Source organism: Oryctolagus cuniculus, chromosome 6 (genome assembly GCF_051225735.1).
Source record: "Oryctolagus cuniculus isolate XC-2025 breed Fujian yellow rabbit chromosome 6, ASM5122573v1, whole genome shotgun sequence".
In the NCBI taxonomy this organism is placed as follows: Eukaryota; Metazoa; Chordata; class Mammalia; order Lagomorpha; family Leporidae; genus Oryctolagus; species Oryctolagus cuniculus.
The window spans coordinates 122,335,750-122,354,208 of record NC_142872.1 but is presented as its reverse complement, the minus strand read 5'-3'; the positions used below and the strand labels follow the sequence as shown (position 1 = coordinate 122,354,208).

At 44.4% G+C, this 18,459-nt stretch overlaps 1 long non-coding RNA gene across 1 annotated transcript in view; it reads left to right on the top strand.

Annotated features, from left to right (window-relative positions):
* Positions 1-246: 246 nt before the first annotated feature.
* LOC138849942 (uncharacterized) overlaps positions 247-18,459 on the top strand; it is a 31,581-nt gene continuing 13,368 nt past the window's right edge. Inside the window, exon 1 of the long non-coding RNA XR_011389246.2 lies at positions 247-383. This is a non-coding gene — a long non-coding RNA (uncharacterized LOC138849942). The remainder of the gene's footprint in view (positions 384-18,459) is intronic.

Sequence of the window (18,459 nt, the reverse complement as noted above, 5' to 3'; positions counted from 1 at the left end):
CACACAGTTGAGGTCTTGCCAAGACTCAGGCTGCAGCATTGGACCCTGCTCTGGCCTCCAGTAATTTCTCAGCTACACCTGTGCCTGTGTCATTGGCTCAAAACAGAAGTCTTGAGTTGGAAGCTGGAGAAACCTGGCTAAGGTGTGCCAGGAAGGTGACTGACTCTGAAACTCTGGTAGCAGGAGCAGAGGGGTTCGTCGTCCACCGGGATGCACACCATACAGCATTCCCTCCCTCTACCTACAGGGAGCATGTGCAGCCTATGATGTGGACACAGTCAACGAGTGTACACCAAGGGAAGGCAGTGGTTGTCGGGGAAGTCGATCTCTGAGGGAGAGGATGCCTGCCCTGAGGCTTGAAGACAGGTAGCAGAATAATGCAGGTGAGTTCTTTCGTCTGCCTTCTTCAGGTAACTAGCTGGAGGACACTTTATCAGGCTGTCATTAAGAGAACTTCACTAATATGAGGGGCTTGTAAAGAAATCAAAGCTGCACAGAACATTTGTAAAGCATTGTGTTTAAACCAGCATTGTGGTGCAGTAGGTTAAACCATTGCTTGCAAAGCTGGTATCCCACATCAGTGCCTGTTCAAGTCCCAGCTGTTCCCCTTCTGGTCCAGCTCCCTACTAATGCACCTGAGAAGGAAGCAGAGGATCACCCAAGTACCTGTGTCCTTATCACCCACATGGGATGATGGTTGGAATTCCTGGTTCCTAGCTTCAGCCTGGCCCAGCCCAGCTTGTTGCAGACATTTGGGGAGTGAACCTGCAGATGGAAGATCCCTGTCTCTTCTTTTCTCTCTGTCACTTTGCCTTTCAAATAAATACGTATATAATCTTTTTTTTTTTAAAGAAAAGCCTACAAACAGAAAACTAGGACCACTCACATTTTAATATACTCCTACTAGATGTGCAGATTAACCAGATCTTTCTCAAAAGCAATTTAACAATAGAGGCAAATGTCTTTAAAAGCATATACCATTTGCTCCAGTAATTTCACATCTCAGAAAGGAAAAAAGGCATTTAAAAATGCAGAATTTTATGTATAAGGATGTTTACTACAGTGTTTTTCATAGTAGCAAATGTGGGTAATATTCCTGTCCAACCATGAGTGGGGGCTTGGGGGTTGCCTTGATGGGCTATTATTCACCCTTTAAAAGTGATAGTCTCAAAGGCCCTTAAGGATTTGGGGGAATATGTGTGCATTCTTAACTGGGAAAAAAAAGCAGCTTTAAAGAAAAACATGTAACAAAAATATTATAAAAACCACATATGAGCTTGAAAAAAAAAAGATTGAACAGTACTTTTCCATAAATTTCCAGAGGTCCAAGCCTCGGATCTTTGAAAATCTATCCAGAGGAACTAGGACTTAGACTCCCTGGACTAAAAGGATATCTCTAGGTAATGGAATTAGGGATGATTTTAATCTTTTATATGTAATTTTTCCTATTTTCCAAATTTTCAATGCATTGTTTTTATGTTCAGAACGTTTAAAAATAATAGCATTGAAAAAATTAAGTTGTGTTTTAAGGAGAAAAGCAAGAAGAAAAATTAGGCATGTGGTACCACTTTTTCTTAACTTGGAGCATACATTAGAAACACCTGGTACACACCCTAGCCCCACCGCAGAGGTTCTGATTTAGCCTGCAGACAGCAAACAATAAAAACATAGAACTCATTGGGAAGCCCTGGTTAAGGATCTCCAACATAATTCAATTCCAGACATGTCTCTATTTCCCATATTTTTTTAAGAAGAGATTTATTAATTTGAGAGGTAGGGTTACAGACAGAGAAAGGGAGAAGCAGAGAAAGGTCTTCCATCATCTGGTTCACTCCCCAAATGGCTGCAATGGCTGGAGCTAGGTGGATCCAAAGGCAGGAGCCAGGAGCTTCTTCAAGGTCTTCCCATGTGGGTGCAGGGGCCCAAGTACTTGGGTCATCTTCCACTGCTTCCATAGACCATAAGCAGAGAGCTGGATCGGGAGAGGAGCAGCCTGGACACAAACCGGTACCTATATAGGATGCAAGAACCACAGGCGGAAGCCCAGCCTACTACACCATAGCTCCAGCCCCCTATTACCTGTATTTCTAAACAATCTCTAAACCTCCATCATCTCTAAATGCCCTTTTGGTCTTAATTCTTTAAAAGATTTATTTATTTACTTGAAAACAGAATTTCAGAGGAGGTGGGGGGACAGAGAGAAATCTTCCATCCACTGGTTCACTCCACAAATGACTGCAACAGCCAGGGCTGGGCCAGGCCAAAAGCTAGGAGCTTCACCCAGGTCTCCCATGTTGGGGTCAGGGACCTGAATACCTGGATCATCTTCTGCTACTTTACCGTGTGCGGGGAGCAGAATCCAAAGTGGAGCGACAGGACTCGAACCAATCAGCATCCATATGGGATGCTGGCATCAGAAGCAGCAGCATAACTGGCTGCAACACAATGCAGCCCTTCTCTTCGTTTCTTCAAACTAAAGTGTTTGATTCTCAAATACTTCTCATCATTTCTTCACCTCCTTTGTTACTTCTTTTTTCTTTTAATTAAATTTTTCTTCATTTCTTTGAAAGGCAAAGAGAGACAGTGACAATGTTATAGCAAGATTTATTGCCTCAAAACTCATGCAGCTATTTAAACTGTAATATTGTAATGCTAATGTTTGACTGATTAAAGGTGGAAACTTGATCTAACGATGGGGTAGATGGGACTTCTGGCATGTATCTTGGGTTCTTAGGGGCGTGCTTGGGGCAGGGGGTGTTCTTGGAAGAGTTTGAATTTTTGGAGTTCAAGTTTTTCTTTCCTGCTTCCTTCAGGTATTTAGTTAAAGTAATGAAAAGTGGATTAAGATAGAGATGCAGGAGAGGGGAAGGAGAGAAAGAAGAAGGAGAGAGAGTCCATCTGCTGGTTCACTTCCTAAATGGCCACAGCAGCTAGGGTTGGACCAGGCTGAAGACAGGAGTCCATAACTCAATTTGAGTTTCCCACTTGGGTGCCAGGGACCCAAGTACTTGAGCTGTTACCTGCTGCCTTCCAGGGTGTGATTAGCAGGAAGTTGGTATCACAAGCAAAACTGAGACTCAACTCCAGGCTCTCTAATATGGGAAGTGAGCATCCCAGTGGGGTCTTAACCATTGCACCAAATACCCACCTCCCTTTTAACTTCTTAATAACTTGCATATTGCTTGAAGCACTATTCTGTCTAGCTTATATCTTGGAAATCTTCCATGCTTTACTATGCATTGTATAATTGTTATCATCCATAAAATATTTTGGATTTAGGAACATAATGATACTTCCCACTCTACCCTCTGATAGAGACTCCCAAATAAGTTTGCCAACTACAGATCCATTGCTGTTTTGCCACCATTTTAGGTGATGTGAAAGACCCAGTTATCAGAAAGTGGCTCTTGTTGTCCCTCTTTGCAAGATCTGGGAGCAGTCTGTTGACAGCATATAGAATAAGTCCTTCATTGCCTTCAGAGCAAGGTCAAGTCTTCATGCCCTCAATTGAAAAACTGCAAAGTTTAGTTACTTAAAATGTTAATCAAAATTGGTATGGGGCTGGCGCAGTGGCATAACAGGTAAAGCCGCCACCTGAAGTGCCAGCATCCCATATGGGCACTGGTTCAAGACCCAGCTGCTCCACTTCCAATCCAGCTCTCTCCAATGGCCTGGGAAATCAGTAGAAGATGGACCAAGTCCTTGGGCCCTTGCACCCATGTGGGAGATCTGGAAGAAGCTCCTGGCTCCTGGCTTCGGCTCAGTGCAACTCCAGCCATTGTGGCCAATTGGGGAGTGAACCAGCAGATGGAAGATTCTCTCTCTCTCTCTCTCTCTCTCTCTGCCTCTCCTCTCTCTACATTAACTCTGATTTTCAAATAAATCAAAAAATCTTTTTAAAAAACTGATATAAAAGCTAACACATCAGATGCCTTTTATCTGAGGCTAAAATTCCTACTGGGAATTGATTAAGAAAGCAAAGGTTGCTGAACTATTTGCTGAAATTTGTTTTTTGGGATTATGACATGCCTATGTCTTCCCTTACTCAAGTATTTACAGCATTAGGTGATAGCAAGTGGATGGACCCAAAGCAGAAACAGTGATTTGGGGGCAATGGTTCATTTATTTTTTTTCTCTCTAGGTTGCTTTTTTTTTATAATCCACATTGAAATTTTGAGCTAAGGTTTTGTTAACCGTCTTGCATATTGATTCTTAAATACTGTGCTTACCTGATGAACCCATATTTAAATTTTTTAACTATTGGGACTATTATTTGAGGATCAGGAAAAAGAAAACCGATTTGCCAATGAGCAACTGTTTCTAATTATGACTTGGTAGACTTAAAAAGCAAAATATCAGTATTAGAACTTGACAACTTGGAATTTGGTCCTGAGGCTTGATTGAGTTTATATCCTCAATCCCATAACTCAATTATTCTAAGAGGAAAAGATCTATGGATTTCGCCTGAGAAACCTAAGATAGGGGTTTGAGAGTAGAGGAGTCACTGAAGGCAGTTATACAAATATGTGAAGAGATTTTTTTTAATTTGACAAATATGTCTTTTAGTTTAGGCATTGAGTCTGATCTACACAAAAATACAATTATATTATTTTTAGGTTTCTCTCTAATAACTTGAAAAATACTAAAGTTAATCTTGACCCAGAAACTTTATTTTCTTTTAACTATGAAAATACTGGCAGTAACAACAAATTATGGTAATTTATGCTGTGAGTTGATGGAAGTAGCTTAGTCCAATCAGACTCTACAGGCACTGCATGAAGATGGGCGCACTGCGTTTCTTAGGAAGAGGATAGACAGACCTTGATTCCTTGAAGGGATGAGATGGTCTGAGCAATTGAATTCCATAAGTCTAGTTGAGTGCTTCTATAGTTCAGGCAATGGATGGAACACTGGGGAAACAAAAATGCTTTTAAGAGTTCATGGAGGGGCCAGTGCTGTGGCATAGCGAGTAAAGCTGCCTGCAGTGCTAGCATCCCATACGGGTGCCAGTTTGTGTTCTTGCTGCTCTACTTCCTATCCAGCTCTCTGCTATGGCCTGGGAAAGCAGTGGAAGATGGCCCAAGTCCTTGGGCCTCTGCACATTCATGGGAGACCTGGAAGAAGCTCCTGGCTCCTGGCTCCTGGCTCCTGGCTTCAGATCAGCAGCTCTGGCCATTGCAGCCAACTGCAACTTCCAGCAGATGGACGATCTCTGTCTGTCTGTCTGTCTCTCTCTCTCTCTCTCTCTCTGCCTCTCCTTCTCTCTCTGTGTAACTGAATTTCTTTATAAATAAATAAATATTTAAAAAATAAATTTAAAAAGTTCATGGAAAGTGGAATTAAGAGATAGAATTATTTTGGTGGGAAGAACTTTTGAAATCCATGCATAGTTTTTTTCAAAATGCATCTATTTTCACGAACTTTTTGAACAATATATATAGATTTCAGGTTTTTTTTTTTTTTGCATCAAGTTAGACTTACATTTTAATTCTATTCTTCCATGAACTTTTTGAAGTTTTGTTTTATACAGTGGTGGACAAAACAGATAAACTATCTGTTCTAGTGATACAGTGGCATTAAATTAGTCATTTAGGAACAAAATGGGGTTAATTAAACTTTCTGGTTGCATGAGTATTGGGTATCAGTGCTTACCAGTGAGGATAAGCACCCCCTGGCCTTGGTCCTGCCCCTTCTCTCCAACTTTTTATGGTTCTGTGAAAATTTATAGAATGGCATCTGTAAAAGACTTTTTCTCAGGCCGGTGCCGAGGCTCACTAGGCTAATCCTCTGCCTGCGGCGCCGGCATAGCAGGCTCTAGTCCCTGTCGGGGCGCCAGATTCTGTCCCAGTTGCTCCTCTTCCAGTCCAGCTCTCTGCTGTGGCCTGAGAGTGCAGTGGAGGATGGCCCAAGTCTTTGGGCCCTGCACCCCATAGGAGACCAGGAGAAGCACCTGGTTCCTGGCTTCAGATCAGCGCGGTGCACCGGCCACAGCGGCCATTGTGGGGGTGAACCAACGGCAAAGGAAGACCTTTCTCTCTGTCTCTCTCTCTCTCATTGTCCATACTGCCTGTCAAAAAACAAACAAACAAAAAAAGACTTTTTCTCCTCTCCCCAGTTCATACATTTAAACCCTAAACCCTAATGTGAAGGTATGTGGAGACAAGGTCTTTGGGAGATAATTAGGTTATGACCCCTCATGATAGGATTAGGGTCTTACAAGAAGAAAGCTGCATCCTCTCCTTTGCTCTGTCACATGAAGATATGTGAGGTTGGCTGTTTACAAACAAGGAAGGAAGCCCTCTCCAGTCACTGGATCTGCTGACACCTCAATCTTGGATGTAATGATCTCCTAAACAGTGAGAAATAAATGTTTGTAGTTTAATCCCTCTGTGTTCTATTTCACCAGCCTGGGCTGACCAATGCAGCATCTATACATCCTTTGCATCTTTTGACTGTGTTAGGATCATTAAGCTCTATATTTAAGCTGAAGACAAGCGACATATCTTTGGTAGGTCACTGGATGGGTATACACATATTTTGTAGAGAATTAGTGCCTCAGTCTCACCCACCAATGACAAGGCAGTGTTGGCATATAGGGACCCTGCATCTGGTTTGATACAGTGAAATCTGCATTCTTGGCAGGAGATGGCCCATGGAAGCTGCGCAGCCGTGGCCCTCTCTTAGTGCAGTTCTCTCTGCGCTCGTCTAGGCAGCCTTTTTTGCTGTCCTTCATCCATGGGAGTGAGTGGGTAGAGGGAAAAGTATTGCCCAGGCTGTTTGGCCATCAATCGCATACCTAGGTGTAGGGGACAGGCTGGGTCTGTGTGGGGTGTTTAAGGGATTCTGAAATTAGACTGCTTGGGTTTGAATCTCAGCTCTAATGTCTATCTGCCATGTGCCATTAGACCAGTTACTTAAGTTCTGTGTGCCTCTGTCCCCCTCTATAAACACCAGTGGTTGTCATGTTGCTCATCAGATGGCTGTGATTAGGGAGGTAAATAGAGCCACAGAGCAGTGCCTGGCACTTAGTAAGGTGGACACATGTTGCCCATTATAACCTCACAGATGGTGACACAGAACTAACCAGTCACCTTGACCTTCATCTTTCCAGCCTTGAAGCAGATTCTTCTTTGCATTTAGACTCATTTGTTTCTGCCTCAGGGGAACTGACAGTGGGAAGAGGGGAGGAAAAAGAACTAATTTTACTCACTTGGAGGAAATCAGGTGCAAGGAAAGGTGACTTGGAAGGCAACACCAGGAAAGCGAATCTGCATCCCAAGAACCCGATGCCAGCTGTGCCAGATTGATCGACGGCCTGAGGAGCACGGAGGCCCTCACTGCCTCCCACTTCCTCTTAACATTTTGCCCTTTTAGGTGTGTGCCTGCCTGTAAGTCTCAGGATAGAGCAAGAGGGGCAAGTGCCCGTTGTGTTGGCTTACGAACAACTGAAGGGCAGACCCTGGCTGTGCGTGGACATAGCACATACTCGCTCCATCCTAACACTCGCTCTGCCTTCTCTGCCTCACCCACTGGCACCCAAGGATCCACAAAGCTTTGCTTGTACATTGGATTTTTAAGGGGGAAAGTCCTAGATTTGTATGCTTGTGAAGAAAAAGTTATCTGGCCCATATCTTTGCCTCCTGTTGTCAACGGCAGGCCAGCGGCTTCCAGAGTTTCTCGACCACAGAAAGCTGAGCTTCCCAGCTGTAGCTCTCTGTGTAAGGTGAGACTGACCTCAGAGTTCTGTATTGATCGTTCGGTTTTGCCAAACAAACCAGTTGAATGAAAAACATGGAATTGAGACCGTCTTCACAGAGCCAAAACCTGAACAGTAACAAGAACAGAAACTTGGCATGTGGGTCCCCATTTGTTTCTGAAACACATCTCCTGTCCTCTCCTTCCCCTCCCCCTGGGGTGTTTAAACATCTGAATAAAGATTTCATTCAAAGGGAACCGATTGGCTCTCCCACAAGTGGGGTGGAAGATGCGTCATTCAGCGTCAGCAGCGTGGCTAAAGGCAGGAAGGTGGTATTGCTGGCACCAGTTATGTCAGGAGATCAGCTTTCGCTCTTGGCTGGGAGTGCTTTGTTATTAGAGTTTGTTTAAAACTGGACTCCTTAGAGTCCCTTTCTGAATAGCACCATCAGCATCTTTCTAAGCTGCAAAGATGTTTCTTTCCCTACCTCAGATCTGGCCTTAAAAAACCAGACAATGTCAACTGGCTTGTGTAGGTGTTCTAGACAATGAGGTTTTCAGGCTTTCTGAAGTCTTAAAAGCCTTACCCCCAAAAATGAGAACATTGATTAAGAGATATGTTTTAAGTATACAGGACAAATGTCAGTAAAACACAAAGTACAGTTCTTTGAATACAGTAACTTGTGTTGAAGGTCATCTCACAAAAGGTAGCTTAATAAAACATTATGGTGCTAAAAATGGAGGCTTAGGGATTATAACCAAATTCAATTCAACCCAGTAAAACTTTCTTGCAATTATACTGCTATGCTCTTACCTAGCAAATGGTAACTGAACCAAGTCAGTGTCAAAAAGGTAAAAATGAACTGGGATGATAGAGAGAGAAAGAAGAAACAGATGTGACCTTAGAGTTATAAATCCTAGCAGGTGCTGGGATGGTGATGTCTTTATCTGAAAAAGAAGGGGCACGTTTGGGGTCAGGTGATGATGGTTCTGTATTGGTTGGACGAGTTGAATGCATGTGTCCACATGACACCTCCCACCCAACTTCATGAGCTTCATTAAGACAGCAAGACTTCCTGGGTATTTTTATGTCTAGAACACTTTCCACCCAATAGTACCTGATGGATGGTTGGACTCATGAGTTGATAGCTCTATGTGGAGGTGTCCACCATACAGGTAGGTGTGGGGGGAGGGGGAGAGAGGGAAGAGACTAGTGTTATTAATTTGGAAAAATCCATGGAGATATGATCACTGAAGACCTTGGAAAAGGTATCTGTGAGTAAATGTTGAATGGGAAGGGAAGGGTATGGAAGGCAGACTTGGCAGATTTTTTAAGTTTCCCTGTTGCCAGCCCTCCTGAGGGTCCCCAAATCTTCCAGACCATGAGTCTCCTTTGGCCCATCAAAACTCCCAGACTGGTTTGAGCACAGGTTTGAGGATTAAAAGCAAATGGAAAATATATGATCCCTGCCACAAAATGACTCTAAAGGAGGTATAACCATACTTTATGGAAAGTGGAATTAAAAATATTTTGCTGTAAAAAGAATTGGGGGCCCAGCATTATGGCACAGCAGATAAAGCCACTACCTTCAGTGCCAGCATCCTATATGGGCACGGTTTCATGTGCTGGCTGTTCCACTTCTGATTCAACTCCTTGCTAATGACCTGGGAAAAACAGCAGAAGATGGCTCAAGTGCTTGGGTCCCTGCCAACCATATGGAAGACACAAATGAAACTCCTGGCTTCAGCCTGGTCCACTGCTGGCCATTGGAGCCTGAACCAGTAGATGGAAGATCTCTCTCTTTCTCTGTCTCTTCCTCTCTCTCTTTAACTCTGATTTTTAAAAAATAAATCTTCAAAAAAAATTTGACCTTCATCCATGATTATTTCATAATATGCATTTTTAAATATCTCAAGTATTTTGCATCAAAATAAACATCTTTTGATTCCACTTTCTGTAAACTTCTTAAAGTACTTTCATATCTTACAATGGGGAAAGCAAGTCTCTGGAGAATTATACCATAGATTCATTGGCAGCCAACCTTTTCTTGTAAGTTTGCTGAAGTCCTAGCTCTCCAACAGGACCTGCACTGAAATGTTCTCTTGAGGCAACTGTGACAATGTTCTAAGTCTAAGGAGGTGTCAAGCTTCTCCTCTAGGCCAGTGGTGGTGAATCCCGCTCGAGGCAGAGGCATACAGAACGGAAAGGATTCCCAAGCCTAGGATGCTATGTGGTCTAAAGTGAAGACCCTGCATTTTATGCTGCCCTGAAACCTTATAAAGTTGGGAAGATCTTAAATGATCTAATTCCAAGTCCCCATCCCCACTCCCATTAGTAGGGAGCTGGATTGGAAGTGGAACAGCTGGGACTTGGACCTACGTGCATATGGAATGCTGACATTCCAAGCAGTGCTTTACTTGGAATGTCACAATGCTGCCCCCCTGTTTATTATTTCTTTAACTGATGCATAGTTGTACAAATATATGGGGTACAATGTGATGTTTCAATACAGGTATACACTGTAATAGTCAAATCAGGATGATTGGTATATCCAGTGGTGATCCTTTCTTTGCAGTGAAACATTCAAAATCCTCTCTAGGTGTTTTGAGATGTACCAGGCATCATGGTTAATTCTGGTCACTTTGCCATGCAGTGGAGCACCAGAACCGATGCCTCCTGACTATAACTTTGTACCTGTTGCCCAAGTTCTCCCCATGCCCTCTTCTCTCCTGGTGACCACATCTACTCTCTACTTCCATGAGATCAACTCTTAGCTATAGAGGCTTACTTATCCCCAAATCAACTGCTCTCCCTGAATCTACAATCTCTTGGGTTGTACCCATTTTCAAACTCTGGCCCATCAAGACACTACCTTGGTTCCTTTGTTCTTCAAACGACCACCAACTGTGAGATGCAGGCTTTCCTGCAGGTACAGGGCCATCTGTTTACCTTGAATACTAGTAGAGTTGCCAGAATGAACAAGTGAAAATGTAAGAGTCCCAGTTAAATTTGAACTCCGTGTAAACAATGAATGATTTTTAGTATAGATGTGTTCAAAATATTGCATGACATCCTGTATTTTACCTGGCAATGCTAACTACTAACCCTAAGTAGGATGAGCCCTAAGTAGACATCTCTGTTCCTACTTCAACAATCAGGAATTACCCTCTGACTTCCTTTCCTCCATTTGCCAACAACAACAACAAAAAAGAGTCAGAATCATCAGATCTGAGCAAGTGGACTGATGAAGTATGGCCAACGGTGGACTCTGATGAGAAGAGGCAAATTGCAAAGAAGATACAAGGCTGGGTTTTGTCATCTTTGCAAAAGCAAGGCCAGCAAGTGTGGGGAGGAGAATGAAGCTTCAAGACCCAGAGATGAGGACCTGAGAGGGTCTGTTGATGTTCGGTAGTGAAGTGAAGGACACTGAAGGGTTCTTTTGGTAACTGCATCAATTTATTATCTGTGTACTGACAAGCAGGAGTCAATCAAGAAAGAAAGATTGGAGAGAGCAGAGAGAAATGAATTATGAATTAAGAATTCAGAAGTAGGGGAGCCCATTCTGTCTTTTGTCAGCTGGTCTGATTGCAGAGTTGTGCTATGGGCTGTGTGTCCTCCAAATTTGCAGGTTGAGTCCAGATCCCCAGTACCCTGGAATGTGACTGTATTTGGAGGCGGAACTTTTAAAGAAGTGATTGAGGTAAATGAATCATCTGAGTGGGCAGAAACCAAAATAGCTGGTGATCTCATGAGAAGATGAGATTGGGACACACACACACAGCAAGTGAGCCATGTGAAGAAATGAGGAGAAGACCCATCATCTACAAGCCAAGGAGATGAATCCCAGGACAAAAGACACTGCCCTACTGGCACCTTGACCTCATACCTTCAGCTTCAGAACATTGGGAAGACATCTGTGGTAGAAGCTGCCCGGTCTGTGCTGTTCTCTCCAGTAGCCCCAGCACTGGCTCCAGTCGTATTTGTAGTCATCACACACAGGCTTTTGGGTCAGACACAGTGTGGGTTTGGATCCTCTCTGGGCTTCTTCCTGGCTGTGTGACCTTGGGTGACAAAACCCAGAAGCCATGGTTTCTCCTCTGCAAAATGATTTTTCCCCATTTTGTGTTGTTGACAGATTAAAATGAAATAATGTATATGAGATCCTTTGCACAGTCACCAGCACATGATTAGTGCTCAACACCTTCATTCTTCTAATAAACATTTATTGGAGGTCTAGTGTCTGGCACTGTTCTAGGTGCTGGTGAACTAGAAGGACAAAAATCCCTGATCTCAGGGAGCTTTGGGGAAGACAGAGAATAAACAATTAGGTCACTGCCAGCCCCCTGACTTTTGTTTTTTTAAAAAAAAATCACTTTGAGGACCATGTTGGCGACCACAGGGTAGAAGCAGAAACTTGGCCAGCAGATAATTGCCGAAATTCAAGCGAATAGTGATGGTGGATGGAACAAGGTTGGAAGGAGTGAAGAGAGTGGGAAGGGGCTAGATTTGGCATGCATTTTGAAAGTAAAGCCAAGAGGCTTTCCAATAGACCTAGTGTGTGATGTGGATCACAGATGACTCCAGGATTATTGGCCTGAGCCATGAGAGAAGTAGAGCGGCCATCACTGAGAGAGGACAGGTGGCAGTAAGAGCTGATGGGGTGGGCAGAGGTCCAGGGCCAGCTAAATTCTCCACTTAAGACATGTTATGTCACAGTTGACAGTGACATAGGGATACCAAGTAGCGGCTGACATACAGGTACACAGTCCACGTGACAAGTTCAAGCCAGAGGCATAAATTGAGGAGCCAACAGCACACAGGCTGCATTTAAATGGAGACAAGTTAGCTCCTAGACAAGTGGGGGCAAATTTTTGTTGTGTCTTATTTTGTTTTAACCAGCAGGACCACCCTACTGAAAAACTGTCATGAATATGATGGCCCTGGTTATCAGGCCAAAGTAACACAGACATCTGCCATGAGATGTCTGCACTCGCGATGGTTGTCTCCTGATGTGTCCTTAATCGACTCCAAACACATGGACCACAACCACCAGATGATGGCGTCATCTGGCAACGGTGCTGACTGCAGGCTTGCAAATATGCAAAAGATTCAAAAATTGGTAATTTTATAAAATCAGTCCAAGCTTCAATCTTCTTACAAAATTCCTCCCAGTCCCCAGACAGGTCTTCATGGACGCAGTTGAACAGGAGCACTGTCTGGTGCTGCCTTCTTCCTCACCCCCAGAAAGGGCACAATCCGAGCAGCATGCTTCTGAAAAAAGAGATCTTCTATTGAGACTGGGAGAATGGAGTCCATTTGTAGATCCCTTGGTCTTTTAAAACAGATAAATTTATGAATGCTTAAGGCTGAGAGAGCTGCAAGAGTTAACTGATTTTCCTGAGAAAGATGTGACTAATGTGCAATGCTTTACACAGCATTTCATATTCACCATCGATTTCCATGACTGTCATGTTTATTATCACAATCACTTCCATCCTACTTCCTCTTGAAAGGGAACCTGAAAATATCATGGACCAAAGGGAAAGATAAATTTAAAAAATCAGGGAAAGAAAAATAATTCACTTAGAAAGAAAGTTTCTACTTTGATTTACTTCATTAATTACAGGACCTTGTATGGGCCAAAGATCCATTTGTTTAAATGTAGCTGGGCTCTCAAGAGAGGCAATGGGGTGGAAGAAAGAACACAGCCATTGATGTCAGCACTGGGTTCAAGTCCCAGTCTGCCCTTCAGTAGCAATGTGACCCTGAGCACTGTGCCTCCTCCCTTCTTGGGTTGGGCAGCAGCAAGTACATCTCAAGCTGTCAAGATGACACCCAGCTTTATACCTAAGGCACATGGCAGAGAACCTGTCCCAGGAAGCAGGCTGTTTTCTTCACACACCTCTAATTTGCATCACCAGTGAGGTGGGAAGCTCCAGTTCTGTCCCAGGTCCACTATACCAGATGCTGGAGATTGAACATAGTCGTGACCATGCAGGCTCCCACAGGCCCTTAAAAAATCCATTCCTTCATTCCTTATAAGTGCTTATCCTGTCCCAAGAGAACATAGTGTCACTCCCCGTCTTCATGGGGGAACGACACTAAACCCTGCCTAGGCTTCATATCCGAGTCACGGCACCATTATGTCGCTCCCCCTCTTCGTGGAGGAGCGACACAAGACCCTGCGCTGTTCTTTCGTCTGCTCGGCCCTCCCCGGGTTTGCTGCTGGTTCTTCCCGGGTTGGCTACTATCCCTTCCACCTCCGTGGAAGGGCAGTTCCCCCTGGCCACATTCCCCACTTCTGCAGGGGAGCGGCACACCGCCGGCCGGCTCTTCTCGGGGGCTGCACAGGTGTTCCCTTAGATGTTCCCCATAGATGTTCCTGGTGCATGCCGTCTCTCTCCTCCTTTATAGTCCTCCTCCGCCAATCCCAACTCGGCTGCCCACACGCCGAGTACGCTGCTCTCCTCCAATCAGGAGCAAGTCCTACAGTTTATTAGTTGAACTGGAGGCAGCTGTGCGGAAGCTGTTTACTTCTCTCCCAGTGCCATATTGTGGGAGAGCAGATGCATAGAATAAGTCCTAATTCCAGTAACTCAGTCTAGTCCGGTTTGCTCCCCACACATAGCACAGCAGGCCCTTGGTCTCCATGGGTCACATCCACAGATTCTACCAATCATGGATTGAAAACAGTGTTTTAAAAATTTTGAACTAGACTGAGCGTGTACAGACTTTTTTGTGGTCATTATTTCCTAAACCCTATACGCCAACAACTATTTACAAAGTTTTCCCTTGTATTAGGTATGATAAGTAACCCAGGGATTTAAAGCCCATGGCAAGATGTGTGTAGTTTTTCTGCAAATACTATGCCTCTCTGGACTTGAGCATTCACAGATTTTGGTGAGTGCAGGGGGCCTGGAACCAATCCCTTGTGGATCCTGAGGGGCAAGGGAGAATGATGGTGGGGGCTGCTATTTAGATAGAGCATTTGAGGACAACCTCACTGAAGGGGTGGCTCTTGAAAAAAAGCACTTGGGGCCAGCACTGTGGCACAGTGAGTTAACGTCCTGGCCTGCAGTGCCAGCATCCCATTTGGGTACCAGTTTGTGTACCAGCTGCTCCACTTCTGATCCAACTCTCTGCTATGGCCTGGAAAAGCAGTAGAAGATGGCCGAAGTCCTTGGGCCCCTGCACCACATGGGAGACCCAGAGGAAGCTCCTGGCTCCTGGCTTTGGATTGGCCCAGCTCCGCCTGTTGTGGCCATTTGGGGAACGAACCATCGGATGGAAGACCTCTCTCTCTCTCTCTCTGCCTCTCCTCTCTCTGTGTAACTCTGACTTTCAAATAAATAAATAAATCTTTGTTTCCTCTCAGAAACAAAATCAACTGCAATAAATCTTAAAAAAAAAAAAAAAACAAAAGCCCAAAGGAAGTAGTGAGTGAGCTGGTTGGCTCTGGGGGAAGAAAGTTCCATAAAGCATAAAGCTCTGTGGTGGGAACATGGTCAGTGGAGAAACAAAGGGGAGGCCAGCGTGGCTAGAGCAGGAGCAAGGGGGGCAGTGAGAGGTGAGTTCGGGGGAAATGAGCAGATAACAAGAGCTGCAGGCAGCTGTCTCTAACACATGCATTTTGCCAGGGACAGAAATGTGGTGCTTTGTTGACTCTGCTTGGGAGCAAGCAATGGCAGCAAGTGGGCTGGTGCCAAGGAAGGCTTCTCAGAGGGCAGCAAAGGGATCTGCACCATTCCATAGATGCTCAGGCACTGCTAAGTCCTGGGGTGACAGGCGGGAAGATACAGTGCTCGTAATCATTCGAGATTATGAAACAAACATACATCGCCCCAGAGAAGTCTTTATCTTCAGCAGCAGAGCCCCACTGAAGATGAGGGCAGGCGTGTGTGGCATATGCAGGGTGTAGGACCACTGACTGGTGTTTGGCATTTACTGACATTAATTTGAAGACACGCTCCCTCTAACCTGTCCACAGGAGATCTTTGCCACTTCCTCCGCTTGCGCCAAGGGTATGACTGAGTACAGGTATTGGCGTCTTTTGCAGCATGGGCCTTGATCTTCTGCACTGCAATTGTGTCCCTTCATGATTTTGGTCTCCATTTGGTCTCAAGGTCCTTGTGCACGCAGAGGACCATGAGCAAATGCAAAAGGACGCTCTTTCCGGGCATGGCCGCATGTCCTCTAGCACTGGGATGTTCTGTTAAGGTGGGAGGCTGCAGAGGGCAAAGATGACATAGGCCTGGCAAGAAAGTCATGAGCGGAGGCTGGTGATGTGGTGTAGTGGGCTAAGCCGTTGTCTGTGACATTGGCATCACATATGGGTGCTGGTTCGAGTCTCGGTTGCTCCTCTTTTGCTCCAGCTCCCTATTAACGTACCTGGGAAAGCAGCAAAAGATGGTCCAAGGACTTGGGCCCCTGCTTTCAAGTGGGAAAACCAGATGAAGCTCCTGGCTCTTGGTTTCAGCGTGGCCCAGCCCTGGCCATTGTGGCCATTTGGGAAGTTAACCAGTGGATGGAAGACCTCTCTCTCTCTCTCTTTCTCTCTCTCTCTCTCTCTCCTTCTCTCTCTGTAACTCTGTCTTTCAAGTAAATAAAAAAATCTTTAAAAGAAAGAGAGAGGGAGAAGGAGAGGGAGAGGAAGAGAGAGTGGGGAGAAAGAGAGAGAGTCATGAGAGGCAATCAGTGTAGAGACCTCACTGAATTGGGTGGATTTAGGCCTCATTTCCAATCCTACCCAGACAGCTGACTGGGGAGAAGTTGCTAAATGCTTTGGGCTTTATATTGGCTGGCTGTAAACTGGGCTTCTATTGTATCAAGTTCCCAGTGTCATTTTGAAGACAAAATGAGTTCATGCATAAAAAACATTAGCACACTGCCTGGCTCACACAGTGCCAGGCTTTCTGGAAGGGATAACCATTTTTTTCGCTATGATAGATCTCCTTAAACAAGTAGAAATGACCTCAGTTCCACCCAAAGAGCTTGAATGTTTGAGATTGATATGGTGGACCAATGGGAGCCAGAAAAGTGCTCTGAGTGGTTATAATGTGTCTGCCTCCCACAGCAAGTGTTGCTGAAGATGAACTGGAGGCGGGGAGAAAGAGGGGTAAAAAGGTAGGCAGCAAATACAGGTTTCAAGAAATTCATGGGAAAAAGGAAGGGAAGACCAAATGTTTGCTTGAGACCAAATTTTAAGAGAGAGTTTTTGGGAAGATTGTGGATTGAAGCTGATGCAGCTGATGTGTGCCCTACTCTAGATCCATTCACACCCATCCAGGGGTTTTGGTTCTTTATATGGCCAAGGAGTTGGTAAAGAAGAAAGACAAAGCCATGGCCTCCTTGAGTTTGTTCCAGAGAGCCCTTGCTCAGACACTATCTGGAAGCTTCTTTGTCAGTACCCATGGCCTGGCAAGTACTGTACCCATAGCCTGAAAGCTTGGTCCCATGGTTAGTACATTCCCACCAGTGAAGGAAAAACATCAGCCTCTCTCACCAGGCTGCACCATGCCTGCCACATAACATATCCAGCCAGCATTTCTTGGCTGCATTTTCCCCACTAATCAATAATTAAATTATACTCTGTTATTAGATAAAGTGCAAACTCATCCTGCGGGCGAGGTCTGATGATAAGATTATTGAATGTCAGTGTGCAGCTGATTCAAGTTCAGAGTTATAAACCAGAAAACTGTGGCAAAAAAAATACTAGAGATTGTTCAGGTCATATGCACTTTTATTGGCTCATATTTGCCAAAGAAGTGACACAGGTAGGAGAAAACTGAAGCCAGCCTTTTTAAAACTTGGCTTTGGAAAGTTGTCACTCATTTTCTGGGAAAAGAAATGTTATGCAGCAGACTCTTCTATGGTTGAAACACTTGGGGCACGAAGACTTATCAGCTGACTTTTACAGCTGGAAAAATGATGGACTAGGAAGATTAAGTGACTTGGCTAAAGCACCAAAGGTAGGGACACTGTGTTGGAGACTATTAGGGATAACTCTCCTGTGAAATTCATCAACAGACCACTAAGCAGACATCGTCCCATTGTTCCAATACAAGACTTGCAAGATGCGGGAGGTGGCGAGAGAAAGATGATTAAGCAGCAAAGCTCTTTTTGAGGGAGGTGAAAATGTGTCCAAAGTATATAGACAAGGAGCGGTATGACAGTCAGCCAGGAGAGACCCAAGGAGCTACAACTGTTTAAATAAAATTGCTATTTTATATTCACAATGGGCCAGATTTTATCCCAGCGTAGCACTGCCGGAATTCTTTGGAAAAGTTCCTAACTCTAGAATTACTTGGTGAGCGTGAATTGGGGCCCTATGAAAATGATATGTGGTGATTTTATGCAACTGCTTTTTAACCACCTAATTAACATAGAATTACTTTTCTTCTTGTTCCATGTTGGCACAGCCCTGGGCCAGGTAGGCACAAACATCAGCAAATCCCATTATCCATGAATTCGTCTTGCCTTTCAGTTTGATAGCTTTTGTGGGAAATACCTCCAATGCGTTGCGTATTTGTCCAACCATCTCAGCATACATATTCATTTCTACAGACTATGTGTACTATGCAAAGTTGGCCCAACCACGTAAGCTTATAAAGCAGTCACTGCAAGAATCATTTAAGTAATGAGGATAAAACCCTAGCAACATCTACATAGCTAGGGAATCTGATTGCTTCTTCTGTTGCCCATTGTCGGGCGATGGGCAGCAAATACCAAGCAAATTCATTCTGCTCCGTCCTGCTTTGTCCCTC